The 16,034-nt window shown below is 38.6% G+C and overlaps 2 non-coding genes across 2 annotated transcripts; both read right to left on the bottom strand.

Moving 5' to 3' along the window:
• Positions 1-6,674: 6,674 nt before the first annotated feature.
• On the bottom strand, positions 6,675-6,778 carry LOC112781187 (small nucleolar RNA R71). The gene has a single exon (XR_003191979.1). It is a non-coding gene; the product is annotated as a small nucleolar RNA R71 (small nucleolar RNA).
• Positions 6,779-14,819: 8,041 nt separating this feature from the next.
• On the bottom strand, positions 14,820-14,927 carry LOC112781485 (small nucleolar RNA R71). The gene has a single exon (XR_003192261.1). It is a non-coding gene; the product is annotated as a small nucleolar RNA R71 (small nucleolar RNA).
• Positions 14,928-16,034: the final 1,107 nt, after the last annotated feature.

The raw sequence follows: 16,034 nt of genomic DNA, 5'->3' as shown, positions 1-16,034 counted from the left end.
TATTTCTACTTTAATGGGTGATATACCAGAAAAATGTAGTGATCCAGGTCCATGCATGGTTACTATTACTATAGAAGGTGTAAAATTTTCTGACTGTATGTGTGATTTAGGCGCGTGTGTGAGTATTATGCCATTATCTGTATATGATGTTTTGAGGCTCCCTTCCTTAAAAAGGTCGGCAACATGTTTTGTTTTGGCAGATAAAAGTATAATCTCGGTGGTAGGAAGTGCTGAGGACGTGCTAGTGAGCATTAAGGGGCTCACATTCCCTATTGACTTCTACATTTTGGAGATGCCCCCTAATGACTCAGGAAGACCATCATCCATCCTCTTTGGAAGGCCATTTCTGAAGACTTCAAAGTTCAAGTGGGATGCTTTCTCAGGAACTTACTCCTTTGAGATAGATAGCAGAGCAGTGAGTTTCAACTTGGATGAAGCTATGAAGTATCCTCCGGAAGATCATTCCATCTTCCAGTATGACATCATAGATGAAATTGTAGTTGCAGTTCACCAAGAAGAAATAGAAGAGATGCACATGGAGCAAGGTGCAAGTGTGGGGAATCCCTCTGAACACGATGACGACACACTGCCACCATCACTAGCTCCAAAAGATCAAGTGCCTAGCCATGAGCAGAAAATGAAGTTAAAGGCCCTTCCACCCCACCTCAAGTATGCTTACCTTGAGGATCATCAGAAGCTCCCAGTTATCATTGCAAGGGAACTCACTTCCCAACAGGAGGAGCAGTTGCTTAGTGTGCTGAGAAGACACAAGAAAGCAATTGGGTAGAGCTTGGCAGATATAGTAGGCATCAGCCCTCAAGTTTGTGAGCACCAGATATTTTTAGAAGAGGGAGCAAGGCCTGTCCGTCAACCTCAAAGGCGGCTGAACCCCACCATCTTAGAAGTTGTCAAGAAGGAAGTGACCAGATTGCTTGAAGCGGATATCATCTATCCCATCTCAGATAGCAAATGGGTCAGCCCAGTACAAGTGGTGCCCAAGAAGTCTGGAGTCACAACAGTAAATATTGAACATGGAGAGCTCCTGATAACTAGAGTGCAGAACTCCTGGAGGGTGTGCATTGATTACAGGTGCCTCAACCAGGCAACCCACAAAGATCACTATCCCCTGCCCTTTATCGATCAGATGCTTGATCGCCTATCAAGTAAATCACACTACTTCTTTTTAGATGGTTACACTGGCTATTTTCAAATTCATATAGCTCTGGAAGATCAGGAGAAGACTACTTTTACGTGTCCCTTTGGAACATATGCATACAAGAGGATGCCTTTTGGCTTATGTAATGCACCGGCTACTTTTCAAAGGTGCATGTTGAGTGTTTTCTCAGATCTTATTGAGAACTGTATGGAAGTTTTCATGGATGACTTTAGTGTGTATGATGATTCATTTAGCCTTTGCTTGGATTGTTTAGCTAGAGTATTAGACAGGTATGTTAGTTCAAACCTTGTGTTAAACTTTGAAAAATGTCATTTTATGGTAAAACAAGGTATTGTTCTAGGACACGTTGTTTCTAATACTGGTATTTCTGTAGATCCAGCAAAGGTAGATGTGATTTCTAGTTTACCTTACCCCTCCTCCGTGAGGGAAGTCCGTTCGTTCCTTGGTCATGCAGGTTTCTACCGGCGATTTATCAAGGACTTCAGTAAGGTAGCATTGCCTTTATCCAGACTGCTGTAGAAAGATATTGAGTTCGAGCCGAGTGAGGACTGCATGAATGCGATTGATAAGCTGAAGATCGCCTTGACTTAAGCTCCGATTGTGAGAGGACCCGACTGGAGCCAGCCTTTTGAGATTATGTGTGACGCCTCCAACTATGCAGTAGAAGCGGCGCTAACTCAGCGCGAAGGTAAGGATCCTTTCATAATTGCTTATGCTTCTAAGACCTTAGACGTTGCTCAGTCTAATTATACTACCATTGAAAAAGAGCTTCTTGCTATTGTTTTTGCTCTGGATAAATTCCAAGCCTATTTACTTGGTACTAAAGTGATAGTGTACTCAGACCATGCAGCTCTAAAATATTTATTAGCTAAAAAAGTGTCCAAACCAAGGTTAATATGTTGGATATTGTTGCTATAAGAATTTGATTTAGAAATTAAGGATAGGAGTGGTTCCCAAAATTTAGTGGTGGACCATTTGAGTCGCCTTGAGCACATTAAGGATGACTCTACTCCTATCAATGATGCTTTTCCATTAGATAGCTTGCACGCAATATCTGAAGTAGTTCCTTGGTATGCTCCTATAGCTAACTATCTAGTTAGTCATACCTTCCCTCCCAATTTTACTAAGCATCAAAAGGACAAGCTGAAAAGTGATTCCAAATATTATATATGGGATGACCCATATTTATGGAGGTATGGTGTTGACCAGATAATTAGAAGGTGTGTGCCTCAATCCGAATTCCAGTCCATTTTAGAGGCCTGCCACTCCTTTGAGAGTGGTGGACATTTTGGCCCTCAAAGAACAGTAAGAAAAATTTTAGACTGTGGATTCTGGTGGCCCACTCTTTTTAAAGATGCTACTGCCTTCTGTAAATCTTGTTTCTCATGCCAAAAGTTTGGTACAATATCTAAGAGGGATGAGATGCCCCAACAGCTCATGCTATTCTGTGAAATTTTTTATCTTTGGGGCATTGACTTCTGATGAGTGGATAATTTATACGCTTTTTGGCATTGTTTTTAGGTAGTTTTTAGTAGGATCTAGCTACTTTTTAGTATATTTTTATTAATTTTCAAGCAAAATTCACATTTCTGGACTTTACTATGAGTTTGTGTATATTTCTGTTATTTTAGCTATTTTCTGGCTGAAATTGAGGGACCTGAGCAAAAATCTGATTCAGAGGCTGAAAAGACTGCAGATGTTATTGGATTCTGATCTCCCTGCACTCAAAATGAATTTTCTGGAGCTACAGAAATCCAATTGGTGCGCTCTTCATTGCGTTGGAAAATAGACATCCTGGGCTTTCCAGAAATATATAATAGTCCACACTTTGCTCGAGTTTTGACGATGCAAACTGGCGTTTAAATGCCAACTTCATGCCCTATTCTGGCGTTAAACGCCAGAACTGAGTTACAAGCTGGAGTTAAACGCCCAAACTAGCACCAAATCTGGCGTTTAACTCCAAGAAGAGTCTCTACACGTGAAAGCTTCAATGCTCAGCCCAAGCACACACCAAGTGGGCCCCGAAAGTGGATTTATGTACTATCTGCACTTAGTTACTTATTTTCTGTAACCCTAGCTACTAGTTTAGTACAAAAACTACTTTTAGTGATTTATTTTATATCCTTGATCAGTTTTATGCTATCATAGATCATTGTACACATTTGGTGGCTGGCCTCACTGCCATGCCTAGACCTTTCACTTATGTATTTTCAACGGTGGAGTTTCTACACCCCATATATTAAGGTGTGGAGCTCTGCTGTTCCTCATGAATTAATGCAGAGTACTATTATTTTTCTTTTCAACTCAAGCCTATTCTTATTCTAAGATATTCATTCACACACAAGAACATGATGAATGTGATGATCAAGTGACACTCATCACCATTCTCACTTATGAGCGCGTACCTGACAAACACTTCCGTTCTACATGAAAACAAGCTTGAATGCATTTCTCTTGGATTCCTGGTTCACGATCAGAGTCATCGTGGTATAAGCTAGAATTATTGGCGGCCATTTCTGAGATTCAGAAAGTTTAAACCTTGTCTGTGGTATTCCAAGTAGGATCTGGGAAGGGATGACTATGACGAGCTTCAAACTCGGGAGTGTTGGGTGTAGTGACAGACGCAAAAGGATCAATGGATCCTATTCCAACATGAGTGAGAACCGACAGATGATTAGCCGTGCGGTGACAGTGCACTTGGACCATTTTCACTGAGAGGACAGACAGTAGCCATTGACAACGGTGATCTCCCAACATACAGCTTGCCATGAAAAGGAGTACGAATGATTTAATGAAGACAGTAGGAAAGCAGAGGTTCAGAAGGAACAAAGCATCTTCATACGCTTATCTGAAGTTCTACCAATGAATTACATAAGTATTTCTATCTTAATTTATATTTTATTTATATTTTAAATTCTCAAAACTTCATAACCATTTGAATCTGCTTGACTGAGATTTACAAGGATGACCATAGCTTGCTTCAAGCCGACAATCTCCGTGGGATCGACCCTTACTCACGTAAGGTTTATTACTTGGATGACCCAGTGCACTTGCTGGTTACTTGTGCGGAGTTGTAAAAAAGAGTTGAGATCAAGATTGTGCATACCAAGTTTTTGGCGCCGTTTCAGAGATCACAATTTCGTGCACCAAGTTTTTGGTGCTGTTACCGGGGATTATTCGAGTTTGGACAACTAACGGTTCATTTTGTTGCTCAGATTAGGTAATTTTATTTAAATTTTAAGCTTTTTGTTTTTATTATTTTTATTTTCAAAAAATTTTCAAAAAAAATAAATTATTCTATGTCTTCATAATTTTTAAGAATGAATTCTAGAGTTTCATGATGATTTGTTGAAGTCTGGCTAGTTGTGAAACCATGTCTAAACTTTTGGACCGAGGTTTCAACTTATCATCACAAGAGCTCGTTGATTTCTATCAATCTTGCTGTTGAATGTAATGATCTGCTAGAGCTTGGTTGGCCATTGGCCATGTCAAGTGTTTTGGACCGGAGCTTTCACTGAAAGCTTGGCTGGCTGGTAAGCCATGTCTAATTCCTGGACCGGAGTTTTAGACTAACATTGCATGATTCTTGGAATTCTCATTAAAAATTTTGAATTCCTTATTTTCTCTTTCTCTAATTAATTTTTGAAAAATTAAAAAAAAATAATAAATAAAATCATAAAAATAAAAAATAATGTGTGTTTCTTGTTTGAGTTTAGTGTCTGTTTTTAAGTTTGGTGTCCTGCATATTTTTAATTCTCTTGCATTTTTCGAATATATGCATTATGTTCTTCATTAATCTTCAAGTTGTTCTTGATGATTTACTTGGATCTGATCTTTAAGTTCTCTTGTTTTGTATCTTTTGTTGTTTTTCATATGCAATTTTTAATTTGTTAGTGTCTCTAATATGAAAATTTCTAAGTTTGGTGTCTTGCATGCATTATTTATCTGATCTTAGTCTTCCATGGTTAGTTTCATTTTGTTGTTTTTCATCATTAAAAATTCAAAAAAAAGTTTTTCAAAATTTTGTCTTTTCAAGTCAATAATACAGAGAATTGAAGATTCAGAACATACAGCAGAGGAATCACAGAGAAAAAGCTGGTCGTTCAAAATGCCCAGTGAAGAAGGAAAACTGGCATTTAAACGCCAGACAAGGTACCTGGCTGGGCGTTTAACGCCCAAAAGGGTAGTATTTTGGGCGTTAAACGCCAGAATGGATACCATTCTGGGCGTTTAACGCCAGGATGGCACAGGAGGAGAGATTTTGTTTTCAATTCAAATCTGTTTCAAATCTTCAAAATTTTTCAAAATCAAATCTTTTCCAAATCATATTTTTTTTTTTATCATATCTTCTTCAAAATCAAATCTTTTAAATTATTTTTTTCAATATTTTCAAAAATCCTTGCTACAATTAATGATTTGATTCAAAAATTTCAAGTTTGTTACTTTGTTAAGAAAGGTTCAATATTTGAATTTTAGAATCATATCTTTTAATTTTCTTGTTAGCCAAGTCATTAACTTTAAAAATCAAATCTTTTTAAATTGTTTTTCAATCATATCTTCTCAATCATATCTTCTCAATCACATCTTTTTCAAAATAATTTTCAATTATATCTTTTTGATTGCCAATTTCAAAATCTTTTTCAAAATCACTTAACCACTTTCTCACTTTTAATTTTTGAAAACCATCATCCACTTTTTCAAAATTCTTTTTAATTATTTTAAAATTTTTAGTTTTATTTAAAAATTTGTCTTGGAAAATTCTTCTTCCTCCTTGCCTTTTTCTATTTAAGACTAACACTTCTCTTCCATTAGCAATTCGGACTCATTCCCTCTCTATAAGTTCTAATTCTCCTCTCTACCTTATTCTTCTATTCTTCTTTTCCTCTGACACCTCAAGGAATCCTTATACTATGACATAGAGGATTCCATACTTTCTTGTTCTCTTCTCTTTCATATGAGTAGGAACAAGGACAAAGGCATTCTTGTTGAAGCTAATCCTGAACCTGAAAGGACTTTGAAGAGGAAGCTAAGAGAAGCTAAAGCACAACTCTCTGGAGAGGACCTAACAGAAATTTTTGAAGAAGAGAAAGACATGGCAGCTGAAAATGACAACAATGCCAACAATGCAAGGAAGATGCTTGGTGACTTCGTTGCACCCTCTTCTGACTTATGTGGAAGAAGCATCTCAATTCCTGCAATTGGAGCAAACAACTTTGAGCTTAAGTCTCAATTAGTTTCTCTAATGCAGCAGAATTGCAAGTATTATGGGCTTCCATTGGAATATCCTCATCAGTTTTTAGCTGAGTTCTTGCAAATCTGTGACACTATTAAGACTCATGGGATTGACCTTGAGATATACAAACTTATGCTTTTTCCTTTTGCTATAAGAGACAGAGCTAGGACATGGTTGGACTCAGAACCTAAGGACAGCCTGAACTCTTGGGAAAAGCTGGTCAATGCCTTCTTGGCAAAGTTCTTTCCACCTCAAAAATTGAGTAAGCTTAGAGTGGAAGTCCAGACCTTCAGACAGAAGGAAGGCGAATCCCTCTATGAAGCTTGGGAAAGATACAAGCAGTTGATTAGAAGATGTCCTTCTGGCATGCTTTCAGAATGGAGCATCATATGCATATTCTATGATGGTCTGTCTGAACTGTCCAAGATGTCATTGGACAACTCTACAGGTGGATCTCTTCATCTGAAGAAGATGCCTGAAGAAGCTCAGGAACTCATTGAAATGGTTGCAAATAACCAGTTCATGTACACTTCTGAAAGGAATCCTGTGAATAATGGGACAACTCAGAAGAAAGGAGTTCTTGAGATTGACACTCTGAATGCCATATTGGCTTAGAACAAAATATTGACTCAGCAAGTCAATATGATTTCTCAGAGTCTGAATGGATTGCAAGCTGCATCCAACAGTACTAAAGAAGCATCTTCTGAAGAAGAAGCTTATGATCCTGAGAACTCTGCAATGGTAGAGGTAAATTACATGGGAGAATCCTATGGGAACACCTATAATCCTTCATGGAGAAATCATCCAAATTTCTCATGGAAGGACCAACAGAAGCCTCAACAAGTCTTCAACAATAATGGTGGAAGAAATAGGTTTAGCAATAGCAAGCCTTTTCCTTCATCTTCTCAGCAACAGACAGAGAATTCTGAACAGATCCATTTTGGCCTGGCAACCATAGTTTCTGATCTATCCAAGACCACACTAAGTTTCATGAATGAAACAAGGTCCTTCATTAGAAATTTGGAGGCACAGGTGGATCAGCTGAGTAAGAAGATTACTGAAACTCCTCCCAGTACTCTCCTAAGCAATACAGAAGAAAATTCCAAAAGAGAGTGCAAGGCCATAACCATGACCAACATGGCCGAACCTGGAGAGAGTGAGGAGGATGTAAGTCTCAGTTAGGAAAGCCTCATGGGACGTCCTCTGGACAGAAAGGAGTTTTCCTTTGAGGAACCAAAGGAATCTGAGGCTCATACAGAGACCATAGAGATTCCATTGAACTTCCTTCTGCCATTCATGAGCTCTGATGAATATTCTTCCTCTGAAGAGGATGAAGAAATCACTGAAGAGCAAGTTGCTAAATATCTAGGAGCAATCATGAAGCTGAATGCCAAGTTATTTGGTACTGAGACTTGGGAGGATGAACCCCCCTTATTCACAAATGAACTGAATGCATTAATGAGGCAGACATTACCTCATAAGAAACCGGATCCCAAAAAATTCTTTATACCTTGTACCATAAGCACCATGACCTTTGAGAAGGCTCTATGTGACCTGGGGTCAGGGATAAACCTCATGCCACTCTCTGTAATGGAGAAACTGGGAATCTTTGAGGTACAAGCTGCAAGAATCTCACTAGAGATGGCAGACAAATCAATGAAACAGGCTTATGGACTAGTAGAGGACGTGCTAGTGAAGGTTGAAGGCCTTTACATCCCTGCTGATTTCATAATCCTAGACACTGGGAAGGATGAGGATGAATCCATCATCCTTGGCAGATCCTTCCTAGCCACAGCAAAAGCTGTGATTGATGTTGACAGAGGAGAGTTGGTCCTTCAGTTGAATGAGGACTACCTTGTATTCAAGACTCAAGGTTCTCCTTCTGTAACCATAGAGAGGAAGCATGAAAAGCTTCTCTCAATACAGAGTCAAACAAAGCCCCCACATTCAAACTCTAAGTTTGGTGTTGGGAGGCCACAACCAAACTCTAAGTTTGGTGTTGGGAGGCCACAACTAAACTCTAAGTTTGGTGTTGAGAGGCCCCAACCCTGCTCTGATTATCTGTGAGGCTCCATGAGAGCTCACTGTCAAGCTATTGACATTAAAGAAGCGCTTATTGGGAGGTAACCCAATGTTATCTAATTATATCTATTATTTTCCATTGTTATTTTCTTTAGGTTGATGATCATGTGAAGTCACAAAAACAACTAAAAAATCAAAAACAGAATGAAAAATAGCATTAAAAATAGCTCACCCTGGAGGAAGAGCTTACTGGCATTTAAATGCCAGTAAGAGTAGCAGAACGGGTGTTAAACGCCCAGTCTGGCACCATTCTGAGCGTTTAACGCCAGAAATGGGCACCAGACTGGCATTTAACGCCAGAAACAGGTACTAGTATGGCGTTTAACGCCAGAACAAAGCACCAAGTTGGCATTAAATGCCAAGAAAGGGAGAGAAGCTGGCGTTAAACGCCAGAAACAAGCAGCAATCTGGCATTTAACGCCAGAATTGCACTCTAAGGGTGTTTTGCATGCCTAAATGGAGCAGGTATGATAAGTCATTGACCCTTCAGGATCTGTGGACCTCACAGGATCCCCACCTCTTCTTCCCTTTTCTTCACACCTTTCCACAACACTCTTCCCCAAATACCCTTCACCTATCAAATCTTACCCTCTTTTCCAAATTCCCTTCACCAATCACTTCATTCACTTTTCCCCAAAACACCACCTACCTTCAAATTCAAAACTCTTTTTCCTCCCAAACCTAACCCCATATACACGAACCTAACCCTACCCCCCCCTTATCACTCCTTCAATTTCACACATCACACATACCTTATACACCCTTGGCCGAATTCACCCTCTCCCTCCATCTCCTCCATTTTCTTCTTCTTCTCCTTCATTCTCTCTTCTTTGCTCGAGGACGAGCAAACACTCTAAGTTTGGTGTGGTAAAAGCATTGCTTTTTGTTTTTCCATAACCATTTATGGCACCTAAGGCCGGAGAAACCTCTAGAAAGAGGAAAGGAAAGGCAAAAGCTTCCACCTTTGAGTCATGGGAGATGGAGAGATTCATCTCAAAGGTCCATCAAGACCACTTTTATGAAGTTGTGGCTAAGAAGAAGGTGATCCCTGAGGTCCCTTTCAAGCTCAAAAGGAGTGAGTATCCGGAGATCCGACATGAGATTAGAAGAAGAGGATAGAAAGCTCTCTCCAATCCTATTTAACAAGTCGGGATCTTAATGGTTTAAGAGTTCTATGCAAACACATGGATCACTATGAACCATGATCAAAGTATGAACCTGAATCCAAAGAATTGGCTTACAATGGTTCGGGGGAAATACTTAGATTTCAATCCGGAAAATGTAAGGTTGGAGTTCAACTTGCCAATGATGCAAGAAAATTCACGCCCCTAAACCGGTGCAATTGAGAAGACCGGACCTTAAGCCTGTGGCTAGAGGATGGTTGGAGTTCATCCACGCTCCATCATTCCTACTAGCAACCGATCCGAAGTAACTGTGGATCGGGCTATCATGATCCATAGTATCATGATTGGGGAGAAAGTGAAAGTTCATGAGATTATACCTCAAGAACTCTACAAGGTGGCTGACAAGTCCTCCACTTTGGCAAGGTTAGCCTTCCCTCATCTCATCTGTCACCTCTGCAATTCAGTAGGAATTGACATAGAAGAAGACACCTTCATTGATGAGGACAAGCCCATCACTAAGAAAATGATGGAGCAAACAAGAGAGCCCACTCATGGACCTCAAACAGAGCATGAGGAAATTCCTCATCATGAAATCCCTGAGATGCCTCAAGGGATGCACTTTCCTCCACAAAACTATTGGGAGCAAATTAACACCTCCCTAGGAGAATTAAGTTCCAACATGGGATAGCTAAGGGTGGAGCACCAAGAGCACTCCATCATTCTCCATGAGATTAGAGAAGATCAAAGAGCTATGAGGGAGGAGCAACAAAGGCATGGAAGAGACATAGAGGAGCTCAAGAGCACCATTGGTTCTTCAAGAGGAAGAAGACGCCACCCTCACTAAGGTGGACCCGTTCCTTAATCTCCTTGTCTACTTATGTTTTTCGTTTACTATGCTTTATGTTTTATTTGTGTCTTTATTACATGATCAATAGTATCTTAGTATCAATGCCTTAAAGCTATGAATGTCCTATGAATCCATCACTTTTCTTAAATGAAAAATGTTTTAATTACAAAAGAACAAGAAGTACATGGTTTCAAATTCTATCTTGAAATTAGTTTAATTATTTTGATGCGGTGGCAATACTTTTTGTTTTCTGAATGAATGCTTGAACAATGCATATTTTTGAATTTGTTGTTTATGAATGTTAAAATTGTTGGCTCTTGAAAGAATAAAGAAAAAGGAGAAATGTTATTTGATAATCTGAAAAATCATAAAATTGATTCTTGAAGCAAGAAAAAGCAGTGAACACAAAGCTTGTAGAAAAAAAATGGCAAAAAAAAAAATAAAAGAAAAAGAAAGAAAAAGAAAAAGCAAGCTGATGAGCGGATAATTTATACGCTTTTTGGCATTATTTTTTGTATGTTTTTAGTATATTTTAGTTAGTTTTTATTATATTTTATTATTTTTTAAATAAAAATCACATTTCTGGACGTTACTATGAGTTTGTGTTTTTTTCTGTGATTTCAGGTATTTTATGGCTGAAATTGAGGGACCTGAGCAAAAATCTGATTCAGAGGCTGAAAAAGGACTGCAGATGTTGTTGGATTCTGACCTCCCTGCACTCTAAGTAGATTTTCTGGAGCTACAGAGACCTAATTGTCACGCTCTTAAATGCGTTGGAAAGTAGACATCCTGGGCTTTCCAGCAATATATAATAGTTTATACATTGCCCAAGATTTGATGGCACAAACTGGCGTTACAAGTCAGCATAGAAATTCTGGCATCAAAACGTCAGAACTGGCATAAAAGCTGGAGTTAAACGCCCAAACTGGCACAAAAGCTGGCGTTTAACTCCAAGAAAAGCCTCTACACGTGAAAGCTTCAATGCTCAACCCAAGCACACACCAAGTTGGCCCGGAAGAAGGATTCTGCATCTTTTACCTATTTCTGTAACCCTAGGCTACTAGTTTTCTATAAATAGGACCTTTTGCTATTGTATTTTGATACTTTCATATACTTTTTACACACTTGATCATACTTTCATAGACCTTTTCATCTTTGGGAGGCTGGCCATTCGGCCATGCCTGGACCCTTTCGTTCTTATGAATTTTCAACGGTGGAGTTTCTACACACCATAGATTGGTGTGGAGCTCTGTTGTTCCTCATGAATTAATGCAAAGTACTGTTGTTTTTCTATTCAATTCATGCCTATTTCTTCTCTAAGATATACACTCGTTCTTCAACCTTAAGAATATGATGATCCGTGACACTCATCATCATTCTTACCTATGAACGCGTGCCTGACAACCACTTCCGTTCTACATGCAATCAAGCTTGAATGTGTATCTCTTGGGTTTCTAATCTAAGATTAGAACCTTCATGGTATAGGCTAGAATTATTAGCGGCCATTCCTGAGATTCGGAAAGTCTAAACCTTGTCTGTGGTATTCCGAGTAGGATCTGGGAAGGGATGACTGTGACGAGCTTCAAACTCGCGAGTGTTGGGCGCAGTGATAGACGCAAAAGGATCAATGGATCCTATTCCAACATGATCGAGAACCGACAGATGATTAGCCGTGCGGTGACAGCGCATTTGGACCATTTTCACTGAGAGGACGGGAAGTAGCCATTGACAACGGTGATGCCCAACATAAAGCTTGCCATGGAAAGGAGTATGAATGATTGGATGAAGGCAATAGGAAAGCAGAGGTTCAGAAGGAACAAAGCATCTCTATACGCTTATCTGAAATTCCTACCAATAAATTACATAAGTATCTCTATCTTATTTTATGTTTTATTCATATTTTAGTTAACAATTCTCCATAACCATTTGAATCCTCCTGACTGAGATTTACAAGGTGACCATAGCTTGCTTCAAGCCGACAATCTCCGTGGGATCGACCCTTACTCACGTAAGGTTTATTACTTGGACGACCCAGTGCACTTGTTGGTTAGTTGTGTGGAGTTGTGCCAAAGAGTTGAGATTACAATTGTGCGTACCAAGTTGTTGGCGCCATTGATGATCACAATTTCGTGCACCAAGTTTTTGGCGCCGTTGCCGGGGATTGTTCGAGTTTGGACAACTGACGGTTCATCTTGTTGCTTAGATTAGGTAATTTTATTTTATATTTAAGCCTTTTACTTTTTATTTTCGAAAAAAATTTCCAAAAATACAAAAAAAATTTCTATTCTGTTCTTCAGAGTTTTTAAGAATGAATTCTAGAGTTTCATGATGATTTGCTGAAGTCTGGCTGGTTGTGAAACCATGTCTAAACTTTTGGACCGAGGTTTCAACTTATCATCACTAGAGCTTATTGATTTCTATCAATTTTGCTGTTGAGAGTAATGATCTGCTAAAGCTTGGCTGGCCATTGGCCATGTCTAGTGTTTTGGACCGAAGCTTTCACTAAAAGCTTGGCTGGCTAGTAAGCCATGTCTAATTCCTGGACCGGAGTTTTAGACTAACATTGTATGATTCCTGGAATTCTTATTAAAAATTTTGAATCTCTTTATTTTCTTTTCCATATAATTTTTGAAAAATCATAAAAAAATTTATAAAATCTTAAAATCAAAAATATTTTATGTTTCTTGTTTGAGTCTAGGGTCTAAGTTTTAAGTATGGTGTCAATTGCATGTCTTTATTCTTCTTGTGTTCTTTTCGAATATATGCATTATGTTCTTCATTGATCTTCAAGTTGTTCTTGATGATTTCATTGCTCTGATCTTTGATTTCTCTTATTTTGTGTCTTTTGTTGTTTCTTACATGCATTTTTAAATTGTTATAGTCCTTAGTATACAAACTTCTAAGTTTGGTGTCTTGCATGCATGGTTTATTTGATCTTTATTGCATTTTTTATTGTTTCTCATCATTAAAAATTTAAAAAATTTTTAAAATTGTGTCTTTTCAAGTCAGTAACACAGAGAATTGAAGATTCACAACATTCAGCAGAGGAATTACACAGAAAAAGCTGGGCGTTCAAAACGCCCAGTGAAGAAGGAAAACTGGCGTTTAAACGCCAGCCAGGGTACCTGGCTGGGCGTTAAACGCGCAAAAAGGTAGCATTTTGGGCGTTAAACGCCAGAATGGATGCCATTCTGGGCGTTTAACGCCAGGAGGACACTAGTGATTTAATTACTATTTATTACTATTTTCGAAAATCCTTGCTACAATTAGTGACTTAATTCAAAATTTTCAAGTTGTTACTTGCCATTTAAGAAAGGATCAAAAGTTTTAATTCTAGAATCACATCTTTTAATTTTCTGTTAGTCAAGTAATCAACTTTAATTTTAAAAATTTTTCCTTTTAATTTGATTCTCAATCATATCTTCTCAATCATATCTTTTCAATCACATCTTTTTCAAAATTAATTTTCAATCATATCTTTTTGATTTCTAATTTCAAAATCTTTTTCAAAAATCACTTAATTTCTTTCCCAATCTTAGTTTTCAAAAATCATTTACCAAATTGTCAAAATTTCTTTTAATTTTTTTTAAAAATCTTTTTACTTTAATTTCGAATATTTTTCTCCTCTTCTCACATCCTTCTATTTATGACTAACGCTCCTCCTCAATGTACAATTCGAACTCTATCTCTCTTGATAAGTTCGAATTCTCTCTTCTCTACCTCATCCTTCTATTTTTATTTTCCTCTGACACCTCAAGGAATCTCTATACTATGACATAGAAGATTCCATATTTTCTTCTCCTCTCTTTTCATATGAGCAGGAGCAAGGACAAAGACATTCTTGTTGAGGCGGATCCTGAACCTGAAAGGACCTTGAAGAGAAAGCTAAGAGAAGCTAAACTACAACTCTCTGTAGAGGACCTAACAAAGCTTTTCAAAGAAGAAAAAGCCATGGCAGCCGAAAACAATAACAATGTCAACAATGCAAGGAAGGTGCTTGGTGACTTTACTGCACCTACTCCTGACTTCTATGGGAGAAGCATCTCAATCCCTGCCATTGGAGCAAACAACTTTGAGCTTAAGCCTCAATTAGTTTCTCTAATGCAACAGAATTACAATTTTCATGGACTTCCATTGGAAGATCCTCATTAGTTCTTAGCTGAATTCTTGAAAATCTGTGACACTGTCAAGACCAATGGGGTTGATCCCGAGGTCTACAAGCTTATGCTCTTTTCCTTTGTTGTAAGAGACAGAGCTAGGACATGGTTGGATTCACAACCTAAAGAAAGCCTGAACTCTTGGGAAAAGCTAGTCAATGCCTTCTTGGCAAAGTTCTTTCCACCTCAAAAATTGAGTAAGCTTAGAGTGGAAGTCTAAACCTTTAAACAGAAGGAAGGTGAATCCCTCTATGAAGCTTGGGAAAGATACAAGCAACTGATCAGAAGGTGTTCTTCTGACATGCTTTCAGAATGGAGCATCATAAGTATCTTCTATGATGGTCTGTCTGAACTGTCCAAGATGTCATTAGACAGCTCTGCTGGAGGATCTCTTCATCTGAGAAAGACGACTGCAGAAGCTCAAGAACTCATTGAAATGGCTGCAAATAACTAATTCATGTACACTTTTGAAAGGAATCCTGTGAATAATGGGACAAATCAGAAGAAAAGAGTTCTTGAGATTGATACTCTGAATGCTATATTGGCTCAGAACAAAATATTGACTCAGCAAGTCAATATGATTTCTCAGAGTCTGTCTGGAATGCAAGCAGCAACAGGCAGTACCAAAGAAGCTTCATCTGAAGAAGAAGCTTATGATCCTAAGAACCCAGCAATGGAAGAGGTGAATTACATGAGAGAACCCTATGGAAACACCTATAATCCTTCATAGAGAAATCATCCAAACCACTCATGGAAGGATCAACAAGAGGCCTCAACAAGGCTTCAACAACAATAATGGTGGAAGAAATAGGTTTAGCAATGGCAAACCTTTTCCATCATCTTCTCAGCAACAAACAGAGAATTCTAAGCAGAACCACTCTGAGGAGAAAGAGGCAGTGATCTTCACTGAGGGAGACCTCAATGGACGTCCACTGGCCTCCAAGGAGTTCCCTAATGAGGAACCATGGGAATCTAATGTTCACACTGAGACCATAGAGATCCCATTGAATTTACTTTTGCCATTCATGAGCTCTGATGAGTATTCTTCCTCTGAAGAGGATGAAGATGTTACTAAAGAGCAAGTTGCTAAGTACCTTGGAGCAATCATGAAGTTAAATGCCAAGTTATTTGGTAATGAGACTTGGGAGGATGAACCCCCCCTGCTCACCAAAGAACTGGATGACTTGACTAGGCAGAAATTACCTCTAAAGAGACAGGATCCTGGAAAGTTCTCAATACCTTGTACCATATGCACCACGACCTTTGAGAAGGCTTTGTGTGACCTAGGGTCAAGCATAAACCTCATGCCTCTCTCTGTAATGGAGAAGCTAGGGATCTTTGAGGTACAAGCTGCAAGAATCTCACTAGAGATGGCAGACAATTTAAGAAAACAGGCTTATGGACTTGTAGAGGA

The sequence above is a fragment of the Arachis hypogaea genome, chromosome 19 (assembly GCF_003086295.3).
Source record: "Arachis hypogaea cultivar Tifrunner chromosome 19, arahy.Tifrunner.gnm2.J5K5, whole genome shotgun sequence".
Classification (NCBI taxonomy): domain Eukaryota; kingdom Viridiplantae; phylum Streptophyta; class Magnoliopsida; order Fabales; family Fabaceae; genus Arachis; species Arachis hypogaea.
This window is presented reverse-complemented; position numbering and strand designations above follow the sequence as displayed.